The sequence below is a fragment of the Polistes canadensis genome, unplaced genomic scaffold, assembly GCF_001313835.1.
Source record: "Polistes canadensis isolate GaletaPanama2010 unplaced genomic scaffold, ASM131383v1 scaffold_35, whole genome shotgun sequence".
NCBI classification, from domain to species: Eukaryota; Metazoa; Arthropoda; class Insecta; order Hymenoptera; family Vespidae; genus Polistes; species Polistes canadensis.
Genome location: NW_014569582.1, coordinates 904,453 through 917,678, shown reverse-complemented (window position 1 = coordinate 917,678; position 13,226 = coordinate 904,453). Strand labels below are relative to the sequence as shown.

At 31.2% G+C, this 13,226-nt stretch overlaps 1 protein-coding gene across 1 annotated transcript in view; it reads right to left on the bottom strand.

Annotated features, from left to right (window-relative positions):
* The window catches only part of LOC106784442 (COUP transcription factor 2), a 155,657-nt gene that overhangs the window by 1,415 nt on the left and 141,016 nt on the right, over positions 1–13,226 (bottom strand). The gene's annotated exons all lie outside the window — the stretch shown is intronic.

The window sequence follows — 13,226 nt, the reverse complement described above, 5'->3', positions numbered from 1 at the left end:
AAATGTTAAGTTAGTGGTATAAATTAATAAATATATTCCAATCACATTTATATAAATATATAAAGTATACAAATTGTATTCCAACCATATATATTTTAAGTATATTATAATTATAATTAATATTTAAAATAATTGAACACAATAGATACGTGTAACCCTACGATGAAAGAATTTGTTTTAACAAAAAATCATTAAAAAAAAATACAATAATAAATAAACAAAAAAAAGACCAAAGTAACTTAAAACGGTAATTCGATGATAAAGTTGACAAAAGACAGACATTGAAAAGATAAAAAAAAAGAGAGAAAAAAAGAAAAAAGAATTCACGATGGTACTGTACTAGAAAATGGTTGGTAGGTGTGGTTATACGGTGAGAAGGGGGAATGTTAGGGGGGTAGTATTTCAAGGGCCTCATGGGGTTGCCGCGAAAGCTGCCCTCGGGCCACCAGACACGCAGTCAAATGAGACTCGGATGTTGGAATGCGAGCCAACTAGCTCGGGATAGGAGAGGAAAAACCGTGCAACCATAAGAGAATGAGAGACATTTTCTCTCTCTCTCTCTCTTTCTCTTTCTCACGCTGCCCGTGCAAATGTCAGACTAATCACGTGGGGTGTCCTCTTGTTTCAACGCGCGAGCGCGATAATCCGCACTATTGTTTTGCTGCGCTGAAAATTCATCTTCTCTTTCAACAAGAGTAACGTTTCCCTCATGTATATATATATATATATATATATGCACACAGAATAGAGACACACATGTATATATATATATATATATTTTTGCTTCGTATGTGGTTTTTTCGAAAAAAAAAAAAAGAAAAAGGGGGTGGTAGGAGGAGGATATGGAACCGCTCGTCGTCATAGACAAAAAGTAAAAACGTTCGTTTCGTTTCATGATCCTTCTTCTATTTTTCTTTTTTCTTTGCTTTCGTATTTCACGTATTCTTTCATACATACGTAATGATGTTACATGATATATCTAGTGTTTTACAAAAATTTCTATTCAATTGAAAGAAGTCACCCTTTCTCATATTATACACCGTGTACAATTCAATAAGACTCAATATTATTCAACAATTTGAAAAACATTCGCACTTAGTTATAAGAAATAATTAAATACGATTAACAAATATTTTATCATTTATAATAATAATAGTATAATCAAAATTAAAGTTTCATTCCAGTAACTAAAATCTTTTCTCATTTGGAAGGTATTTTATGTAAGAGAGGGAACAGGAGCAGGGGGGGGGTGGAAGGGATGAAATAAAGATGGTTACGCATCGAAGATCTCCCCTAGTTTTATTTTTTTCTTTTTCTCCTTCTCTTTCTTCTTCTTCGGTAATATTACGAATTCGTTGAGGCTAAAAGCTCGTACGGTCTTTTCCCATTTCATTATCGCAACTCTCCAAGAGAGTGTTTCAGTAAAATAATAGAAAGAGAGAGAGAGAGAGAGAGAGATATGTCGAATGTCGAAGAAGACGAGAAGAGATACGCGAAGGGGGGTCTGGGGGTGGGAGGGAGGGAGGATGGAGAGGGAAGAGTAGAAATCGTTTTATCGAAGAACACAACGGTGGTAGAAATATACGCGTGGAAAATCGGTGGGGAACGGCCAATATGTGTAAATCGGCCGTGGTGGGTAGTTTAGTCATCGTACGACATACACACACACATACATCTATAGAAAGAGAGAGTGGGTGAGGAGGGGTGAGGGTGGAGAGCTTTTTGCGGTCCCGATGGAACAAAACGTCATTTCACGTTGCCGCCCCGTAATGCCTCTAGTCTTCTCTAACACATACATACATATATATATGTGTGTGCGGGTGTGTGTAAATGCGTGTGGTATAACCGTGCGCGTACACAGAAGCCATAGGCGGATTCCTTTGTGGCGGCCACGTGCGCGTAATGGGCCATTACGCGTACGTATGGAAATAATGCGATTTGCATTTCGAAACGAACCGTTCTATGCATCCTCCGTGTCCGGAAACCAGAATCTTCCTTTTTTTTTTTTTTTTTCTCTCTCTCTCTCTTCCTTATTCTTATTCTTATTATTGTTGTTATTATTATTATTTGTTACTTTTTTTTGGTTTTTTTGTTTTTCCTTCTACGAAAAACAATAAAACACACCCCATGGGTGATTTTAAGTAATTAGTCATATACTCGTTACGAAGTAACGCGTTGTACTTTTCAGACATTTTTGTTTCTTCCTATCATTGGTTTTCCTTGCTTTTTTTTTATTGTTAGCGATATTTAACAAAAGATTTAGCAAATGAATTCGACGAGTATATCTAACGATGTATTAAAATGAAATTAATTTATATCTACGTTTAATTAATATAACATAACCTTAAATATTGTTTCCACCAATCATAAAGTAGAAGAGAAAAAGATAGTGACGCCATCTTTTTATGATGGCGGACATTTGCAACAACGAGAAATGTAATTATAATCGTTGGTATCGATGATGAAGAAGAAATGAGTTGAATGTATTAAAAATAAAAATAAAAAATAGATTAAATACGGAGACAATGATGTTATAACTATGAGAAAAATGACGATTGCGATGACGATGAAGATGATGGTGGTGCCATGTTCAATTTAGTCGAGTCGATGTATTTGTTTCTATCGCGATCGACGATTGGTTCAATTAAACGAGACCGCAAGGAATCCCGCCAACGCTTGACCAATAATAAACAAACCGTCCGGATTGGCCTATCCGATGTCGTCAGCGCCAATTCAACGCATCAATTCGAATAATGCGCGTTGAGTGGCGTCTCCTTATTCTTATTCTTCTTATTCTTTCGTCTTCTTTTATCTTAAGCATTAACGTGTATATCTTTCTTCGTTCATCCAAGTTCTTCTTTCTCATTTGTCGGTTTGTTCGCGTTAAACGCTAAATGCCCTGGCGCCTTGTTGACCGAGCATCATCGTAAATTAACCAATCTCTAAACCACTGGGTGCTTCATTTTCTTTTTCTTCTTCTTCTTCTTCTTCCTGGTTTTTTTTTTCTCATTCATTCTTTTATTCTTTTATTCTTTAATTTTGATATACTCACAATAATCTTACTTCCCAATATTTATTTCTATTATTTTATTTATTGGATTAATATTTAATATCCTATGGGTTTAGGTATTTCTATAAACATTTTATATTATGTATTGAATTTATTTTTTTTTCTAAATGATTTAATTTTATTTATGAACACTGTATAATATTTAATTTCGATTAAAAGTACATTGAGACAATTATTCGAGTTAAAAATCAAATTGTTTTTCAGGAAATATTTTCTCTTTTTTGTTTGGTGACATTTTCCATGGATTCGAAGTTATCGTTCTTTCTTTTTCTCGTTTTTCTTTCTCTTTGCTTTCCTGGTTAATTACGTACGCTCTAGCTCGAGAAGTTATTTACGTTGATACGAAGATAACGGTATCGAATGGCACTTCTTCGAACGTTTCCATGGCCGATATAGGTATATATATATATGTATATGTATATATATATATATATGCAGTGACTCGTTCGTTCGTTCGTTCATTCGTTCTGCATCGTTCAAGAAACTTCTATCCGTACTTGTCACCCTTAACGAACTCGACGACGATCCCGATTACTTTCGAGATTTCTCGCACGCGATTTATATCGACTGTTTGTAAAATGCCGATGAATTTTAAACCAGTGTCAATCGATCTTTCTCAGAAACTAGTTAAGATTAAAAACATTTCAAATATATATATATATATATCAAAACTAGGATAGATAATTGGTGGCAAAAATCATTTTTATTATAGCAAAAATATTATGACTTCATTATTTAATGTGTGTTATGTATTACGATAGATTAATTATCAGATATCTTTATTAAATTATCTATTTTAATATTTATCTAAATTATATTAATATACACAATTTCTGCACACATATATATATTTAAAATATATAATAAAAAATATCAAAAAAGGAGGTGTTCTAACCAAATTTCGTTTTTAACGAAATAAATATCGAAATCAAAACAATCATTATTAAATTTGTATCCAACTTATTCTCAACAACAACGAAATAATAATTAATCGCTTTGAATCATCTTGAACGTAAACATTTAATCGAACATTATTATTTTGTTGCAAAACAAAAACACAATCAAATATTCTCCTACAATCTAATACATACTTTAAGTTATTATTAAACAAAACAAATAAAAAATAATACGAATAAGAACAAGAATATAATATGACAAATCTTAGGACCTTAATATCAGAAACCTTCGATCTTCCATCTCCGACACGATAATCCGAAAGAATATGTACATCCTATCGGTAATCTTTCTTTACTAGAAGGGGGTTGAAAGAGTTGGAGAAGGGGAGGGGGGAGAGAAAGTAAGGAAAAGGAGTCTGTGGGATAGCAAAAAGTCGTTGGTTCAGCAAGAACCTTCCTAAGAAACCCAAGAAAGAGGACGAGAATGAAGTCGACAATGCAAAAGATGCTAAGAGGACTCTCTCTCTATTGAAACTTTTCATATACGTACTTCTCACACGTATATATACACACACGCATATATATATATATATATATATATATATATTCATTATGGTTACGATTTGAGATTTATTTCTTACACGAATAAATACGCATACTTTTATACTCGTACTTGTATTAAAAATATCAGAAAAATAATAAAAAGAAAGAATGATATAGTAAAATATAAGTATATAATATATGCACGTGTGTGTTTGTGTAAGTGAAATCACTTCTTTCTTAAATGAACAAACACGCGTACTTGTATCCCAAAAATCCGAAAAATAATAAAAAGAAAGAATAGGATAGTATTAGGGTTCAATCAAAATTTCGTGCATTTGTTAAATTAATATTTCACTTGCATATAAAATAATTTTATTGGCTTTTCAAAAAATTGCACGTATCCGAAACAACACAATATACGTATGAACTTTTAATTCACCCTAATAAAATATACGTATATATATATATATATACTCTTGCACGAATACATGTGTCCAAAAAATCAGAAAAATAATAAAATTAAAGAAACGAATAGTAAAATATACCTATAGATACATGTAATGTGTGTGTAAGTGAAATCACTTCTTTCTTACATGAACAAACACACGTACCTCTTACACTCGAACTTGTGTCCAAAAAATTAGAAAAATAATAAAAATAAAGAAACGTATAATAAAATATACCTACACATATATATATATGTACGTGTGTGTAAATGAAATGACGAAGTGGGAATCTCAACTAGAATAAGGTAAAAAAAGAATAAAGGTGTCTTCTTCTCTCTCATTGAATGTATGCACGCGTACAAATAAGGAGGAGGTTTCGGTTTCGAAGAAAAGAACGGTACGGAACGGAACGGACGGACGGACGGACAGACGAACGGAGTGGACGGATGGTCGGAGGAGACAAATGACGCGGAGAGGGATCAGTGTTGTCCCGACACAAAGCACCCTTTCCCCCTTGAGCACCCTTTTCCAGAGTCGGAGGTGACGTCACTGACAATGGAAGGTCGAGCTGTGATTAAAGATCGAGAGAAGGACTCCGTAAAAACTCCTTGAAAAGTGCCGTTGAGGTTGGTGGTAGTTGTGGAAGAAGAAGAAGAAGAAGAAGAAGAGGTGGTGGTGGTGGTGGTGGTGGAAGAGGATGAACTACGAAAGTGTAAGAAAGAAAGAAATAGATGGATAGATAGATAGAATATGAGAATGAGTATGAGTGAGAAAGAGAGAAGAAGATGAAGAAGAAGAAGAAGACAGGCGGACCTACCGGCGTGAAATATTGCCTCCGTGCCACCCGACAGCTATATGACATTTCCGAAGGGCATGGAAGAATTTCTCGTAACTCTCCTTCTCTCATTCTTTTTATCTCTTTTTTCCTTTCTCTTATACTCTATCGCACTCATTCTTTCACTTTCAGACTCAATCTCTGGGTATTCTTTATCTCCCACTGTTAACTTTTCACATTTTATTCCTGGATAACCTTCCTTTCCTTCAACTTCCTTTTTCTTATTCTTATTCTTCTATTATTTTTGTATTTTTGTTGGTTTTTGTTTTTAGAATATGACTACGATTAATTTTTAAATGACAACGTTTCGGTAGGTATATCGTTTAATTACTTTGAGATCAAGATTGGTTTAAAGATTGTTTTATGTAATTTTTTTAGATATGGGGGTGATGGGGGAAAGGGGATGTATAGATATGTGTGTTGTTGAATTTTGAAAAATTGATTTAAGGGTTTGCGTTTTATTGAAATTAAAAATATATCTATTGGATGATACCAATATTAGTAGACTACTTATTAAGTAATTTCAAAATTCTTATTGAAATAATAACAATTATATATTAATATAAATTATATATGTATATAACATGTATGTTATATAATAAACAATTATATATTAATATAAATTATATATGTATATAACATGTATGTTATATAATAAACAATTATATATTAATATAAATTATATATGTATATAACATGTATGTTATATACATATGTATATAACAATTATATATTATATAATTATATATGTAATAAAAAAAAAAAATTAAAAATTACTAAACAATCATAAATATTCAAAGTATTTTATATCGTTAATATAATAAAGATTTTTTGTTTTTTCCTCCTATCCAAAATTTTTTAATATTATTACTAAGTTTAATTCTTATAAATTAAACCTGTCCAAAAAATAACTTCCCTAAGAATTAAACTTAGTAATAGTATTTTATATTATTTTCGATAAAATCAGAATTAGAATACTCTATATGCAACTTGTTGTAATATATCATATATCCTAAAAAAAAAATATCATAATCCCCAAACGATTTCTCATATTTCCATTGCAAAAAATTACTTCAAAATGAATCAGCACATGATACCAGAAAAACAGGTAAAGCTTATGGGGTGACTGGGGAGGAAGTGATGTGATGAAGGGAATAAAATGAGGATTAAGAAAATTATCCAGGTAACATAAAATAATAATAATAATAAGAAGAAGAAGAAGAAGAACTCTTATAGGAGAAAATAAGGAAAGATTGAAGACAGTGCTCGTACACTGTCGTGTTAAGAATTTTCAAACCGAACTAGACAAAAATAAAAGAAAAGAAAAGAAAGAGGAAAAAGAAAAAAAAAGAATAAAAGTATAAAAAGAATAAGGAAAGAGAAAGAGTATAAGGAAGTTCATTACGATAGTCCGTAGGCCACGATCGCACCTTGATAACTCCTGATTACGGTAAGGTATAGTATACTCTATGCGCAACTCACGAGGTATAATTTACCGTGGTTAATTCGCGTCTTGTAACAGGTGACTTACATTAATGGCTTCTATCTCTCCTGCGGACCGTAAGCGCGAGCATGTTGGACTACGAGAGGACTACTACTACCTACCTCTTTGCTTGAGAAAATGAAGAAAAAAAAAAAGAAAAAGAAGAAGAAGAAGAAGAAGAAGAAGTAGGAAAGGAAAGAAGAGAAGGAAGTTAACTTTATCGTTCGTCTCTACTCCGTAGAACGGGAATCCTATTCCGATCTGTACACCTTTCAGTGTTTTATACTTCGTTACGGTGAGCTGTTAATTTCACATCGAACTAACAACCACCAACAGTACCTTTTTCCTTTTTATTCATAATGTAATTCACATATCTCTCTAGTAACCCTTTTCATTCGAATCTTTTTAATTGTATTCGAGTGATACGTGAATTATCGAAAGGTGTCACATTTCTTATCTATTTTTCATTATTATTATTTAGTTAGTATTTCCTCTCGTCCAAATTATAATTTTCAATGATAAAATATCATTAAACAAAGTTTTGTTGAGGCTTTTAAATAATAACAACCGAACTAACGAAGTTTTAGATGTATTGTGTTTTAGAATATTATAAAAAGAAATGTATGTTGAAATTAAATAAAAAAGACGCTGAACTTTTTGATGATTAAGTTGCTGAAGAAGTCCCAATAAAGGGACGAAACGTCCAACTTAATCAAATTAAGTTCTACTTCTTTTCATGTCCAAGTTCCCTGTAATATTTTATCATTAAAAATTATTATTTAGGTTTATATATATTTGACGAAAGTATCGAGAAAGTTTTACCATTTTTATGTATTATTCGTTTTAATTATAAGATTGATTATTTTGTTTTTATTATTATTATTCGTATTTATTTTATTTTACGTTTTGTTTAATTAATTGATCTTTCAGTATTCACTATAAATAACTTCGATGATTTGTTTTTTTTTTCTGATACGACGAAAAGATCTAGAAAAGTTGTATCAATACGAGAAACAAACAAACAAGAAAGTCCAAAAAAGAATTTAAAACAGTGACGTTACGGAATAAATTATTCGTTAATTGTATAATAAATCTTAACGTGGTTTGTCAATTTTCCAAGGTATGTATCGTAATGACCGTATCGTAAAATAGAAAAAGAAAAAGAGAGAGAGAGAGACAAGAAAGCTATAAGTATGTATTATTAGAGTATAATAATAAATGTATTTAAATATTTCGTATGTGTGTAGAAATAATAAATGACGTAGATGATTTAAATGGCGAATAAGAGAGCAACAGTATTTATATCTTGTGTCGATTCGATTTATATTACTCGTTTTTCTTACTAACTTCTTGCGACATTAAAAAGAGAGAGAGAGAGAGAGAGAGAGAGAGAGAGAGAGAGAGAATGAATTATTTACGCTAGTAAGTACTTAACGCAACTTAATGACCGATTCCTCGATCATAAGTTTAATAAATGCACAAATGTTGGATCGACGACAACGGACATTAAATCGTTCGAGAATAACAACAACAGAAAAAGGACAAATAAAAATAAAAATAGAAAAGAATAAATAGGCAGAAAAAAGAACTAGGCGAACGACTTGTTTAATAGTTACGAAATAAAACGATTATTATTCTGTATCATTCTATCTATGTGTTATTTAACTAATTTTTTTATATTTTCCAATGTTTATTACAATGATAAAACTTGGATATAATTATATGAAACATTATTTCGTTCTTTATTTTTTTTTTTTTTTTTAAATCAATTTCAATCATTAATATTCATTGTATTACGTTTCAACTTGGTAATAGAATCGTGATCAAATTTTGTAAATAAGAAATCAATTTCAATAATTAATATTCTTATATATACGATTAATATATTCTAATTATATACAACTTATAGATATTATTTAATTAATGTTATATTTTATTTTAATATTCATTACATTTGAATTTAAAATGCAATTATATTTTTTATTATATTATTTGAACCATGGAGACTCTACACAAGGAGCACGAGCTTCATTTATACAAATGGGATATAAAAATGGCGCCCATGTTTTATTTGTACCAAAATGGAAGAAGAATAAAACGTCAGTTTAAAAATAAAAATAATAATTTAGGTTGTTTAAGTGTATAAATATAATATTGAAATTAAATAAATAATTATTTAATAATCGTAAACAAAAAATAAGTAAATATATTAATATTAATAGTAAATAGTAATAGTAATAATCGGTACGTTACTATATTCAGAGCAGTAGAAAAGGAACATTAGCGACACTGGTGGTGAAAAAAGAAAACTTAGATATACGATTTGCATGGACAGATTTCGGCAATTAATATCTTTAAACTTGTACTTCATGATTTGAACTATCAATTATTCTCGACAAAAAAAATGTCTTCATATATATAATATATCTGTGATTTATTTGTTTGTTTTTTAAATCTTATCTTAATATATTCTTGATAAAATAATTTCATTGAAATATCATAACTAACTGGATCAATTCTTATTCTTGGTATTTCTCTAAGTCATCATCTCAAGTAGTAGAGTCCCGGACATTATCCAATAAAAGTGCTGATAATTCAGACAATTATGAGATTTTGATGTACGTCTGGGCGCCTTTAACTTCCTCCAAGTAATAGGAAGAAGGAAAATAGGGTGATGAGAAAGAAGGAAAAGGTTTGGGGGATGATAGTGTGTCTGGAAGAAAGATAGGTCCAGCAAAAGATAAAAGGATGCTTGGATTTCGTTTTGAGTATTGGTCAACGTCGTAGAACCAATTGTCATTCCTTTCTGAATCATCCTATCGTCTCTTTTCATATTATTGTTTTCTCTTAAACAACCCCTCGGGTGGGTAACTGGACGGGACAACTTTATACGTCGTTGAATTCAAAGTGTTACGTAATAACGACCACCATCACTCGAGAAACTAATGAAGTTTTCCCTTATACTATAGTTATGGTATAAATTCTATAGTCAAATCTCTGTTCTCATCAAAACGAACAAATCGTTTTTTAATTAAATTCTATTCTTCCAAAGTGTTTTTTTTTTTTACGTTAAAACTCGTTACAACGTATTACATAATGATTGTTAATGCAATTGTAAATTTAACGAAATTAATGATTGTTGACTTGTTTGGAAATAAAAAAAATTACAAAAACAATTCTGATAGTATTTGATAAAATATGATAATAATATCTATAGTAAAATCAAATTAAAATATCACTTGGCAATCTGTGATTAAAATTGTTTTATCTTAATAATAATAATATCTACAAATTGTATTGATAATAATCTAAATCTAAGTAAACGATTTAAAAGATAAAACTAATCGATGAATCAATCAATCAATTGGGGGTCTAAGTTTTAACATCAATCGTATATCACAAATTACAAATAATAATTCTAAACGATCGGAAATATTTAGATAATAATCATAATCGAATAACAATACCAGACGTTTTTCTTTTATCACGATGATTATGATAAATAACATAACGACGATTATTACATCAAATGGAAATACCCATCGAGAATAGATTTTTCAAATGAATTTTAGTTTGAACTGTGAATATACACAAAGGAAGAAGAAGAGAAATAAAAAGAAGTGAAAAAAAAAGATTAGTATCAGAAAAGAATAAAAAAAAAAAAACGAAATAGAAGAAGAAGAAGAAGAAGAAGAAGAAGAAGAAGATAAAAGGAAAAAAAGAAAGAAGAGTGTCGGTATATCGGATATCACAATATTGTGAGGATGTGCCTTTTCGCGGGTATAATGGGGCGGGGGGGACATATACGGGGTCCATACAGGGCACGTGATAATTATCATAACAAGGCATGTATTTAAAGATACCTACCATTCCTATCAGCCCAACGAATCAATACCAACAAGCATAAAATGTATAATAATCATATACACATACATAGACACACACATAATACATAGAAACAGATAACCCCTAAAAGAGATTCCAACCAAGTAACACAACGTACTCTCATATGCTTTACCGTTTAGTATACAACATTGTCATGTTAATAATAGTTGACAATGGTAATCCTATTACGACGTTTTGTCATCTCCATTTCATTTGTTTTTTTTCTTTTTTTTTCAAGTTACCTGGCCCCCTTTCCCTCACAATATACCCACGCCCATCTTTCACACTAAACCCGTTCAAGCCCTTTTTTTTTTCTATAGATTCACTATTATTTAGTTGAGTATTACGAGCAGGTAGTAATGGTAATAATAGTGGTTTAGTTTTCAGAGCAGGTACCACGAAGGTCAAGTTTCTTTTATTTCTTGATCGACGTAACACACTCGTATATTGGTCCTTAAATTCTTGTCCTGCTGCTATTTTATTCCTTTTCCTTTTTTTTTTTTTAACTCTCATCTGCTTTCCTTCTTCTTTCTTTTTTCTTTTCTTGATGCAGCAAGCAAGCAAGCAACGTGACACGGACGACCGGTTTCGAGAGCCACCACCCGGGGGCTAAATGTCAACAACGGCATAACGGCCTGGTTAGAGGATTACCCTTAGAGAACTCAGGCCGTGGGTAGCAAGGGGTAGCGCCAGACAAAAGGTCGTGAACTTTCTACGTGTCATAATCCGTCTGAGAGGATTCACCAACCTCCTCCTCCTTCTTCTTATTCATCAGAAAGAAAAAAGAAAAGGAAAGAAGTGAATGAATGAATGAATGAATGAATGAATGAATGAATGAATGAATGAAAGTGAGAAACAGAGAAAATGAGATAATGTGAGATAACGTTCTACAATTTTTCCACATTTCTAATCTATTTTTGAAGTTATATTTCTTTTGGCGCGCGTTTTGGAAAGTGAGGTTAGATGCGAACCGAAAAATCAACACCACGAAGTTGTCGATATTTAAAATGCGCGCGCAAATTGAAATTATTTTTGAGGTTATTCAGGGTATATATTCGTATAACTTCTTACGTGTGTATGTAAGTACACACACCAGTTTTTTTATATTCCATTCTTTTTTATTAACCATTTGATTTGTTTCTGGACGCATATATGCGTTTGGTTTATCAATATTAATGTTAAATAATGTAACGTTGGTGTTTGTATCATTGATTATTATTGTTCTGAATCTTTTGTTCTCATGTGAAAACTTTAATTATTAAATATAATTTATTTATTATAATAAACACATTATTATTATTAAAAAAGTATTCAGCATTGTGAATGGGTTAATAGAATTTGGATAATTAATAATAAAAATCTTATCAATGATATATAAATGTTTTGATATTTTTAATTTAATTTTTGGGGACGGGGAGGTTACTTAATCTGTAAAAAAAACCCCATGGTCTAGTATGATTTTCTTTTTTTTTCTTTTCAATGATTTTAATAATAGTATAGAATATTAAAATACGAATGATATTGATGCATAAATTAATTGGCATGAATTTTATGATCTAACCGATATTGTGTAATAGGAGTATGAGAGAGAGAGAGAGAGAGAAAGAGAGAGAGGGGTTAAGGGAGAAAAGGGAAAGAACCAGTGCATGTTACTAAATCCCGAAACACGAGGGTCGCGACGTCGACATTGAGACAGGAGGGTGGGTGTGGGGTGAAGGTGGGGGTAAGGGGGATTAACGAGTCTCTCTTCGCCATTTCCATGCTTATTTCGAATGCTCGATGATATCAAACTCCCTTTTGGCAAAGTAGTTAAGCGGTTATCTATGTGTAAGTGTGTGTGTGTGTATGTGTGTGGCCGAGTAACACGATGGGGGAAAAAGGGTTACTCGATTATTCGGACATTGAAGTTGAACGAATTTCATTTCTTTTTCTTTTTTTTTGTGGTTTGTTAAACGGAACGAACACGTATAAACTACTGTATTTCATTTTCCAAAGTTAGATTAGGGGTCAATCAATTTGCAATGAAAGAAAATGTATTGTTCATTATTTTCTTTTCAAATATATTTAA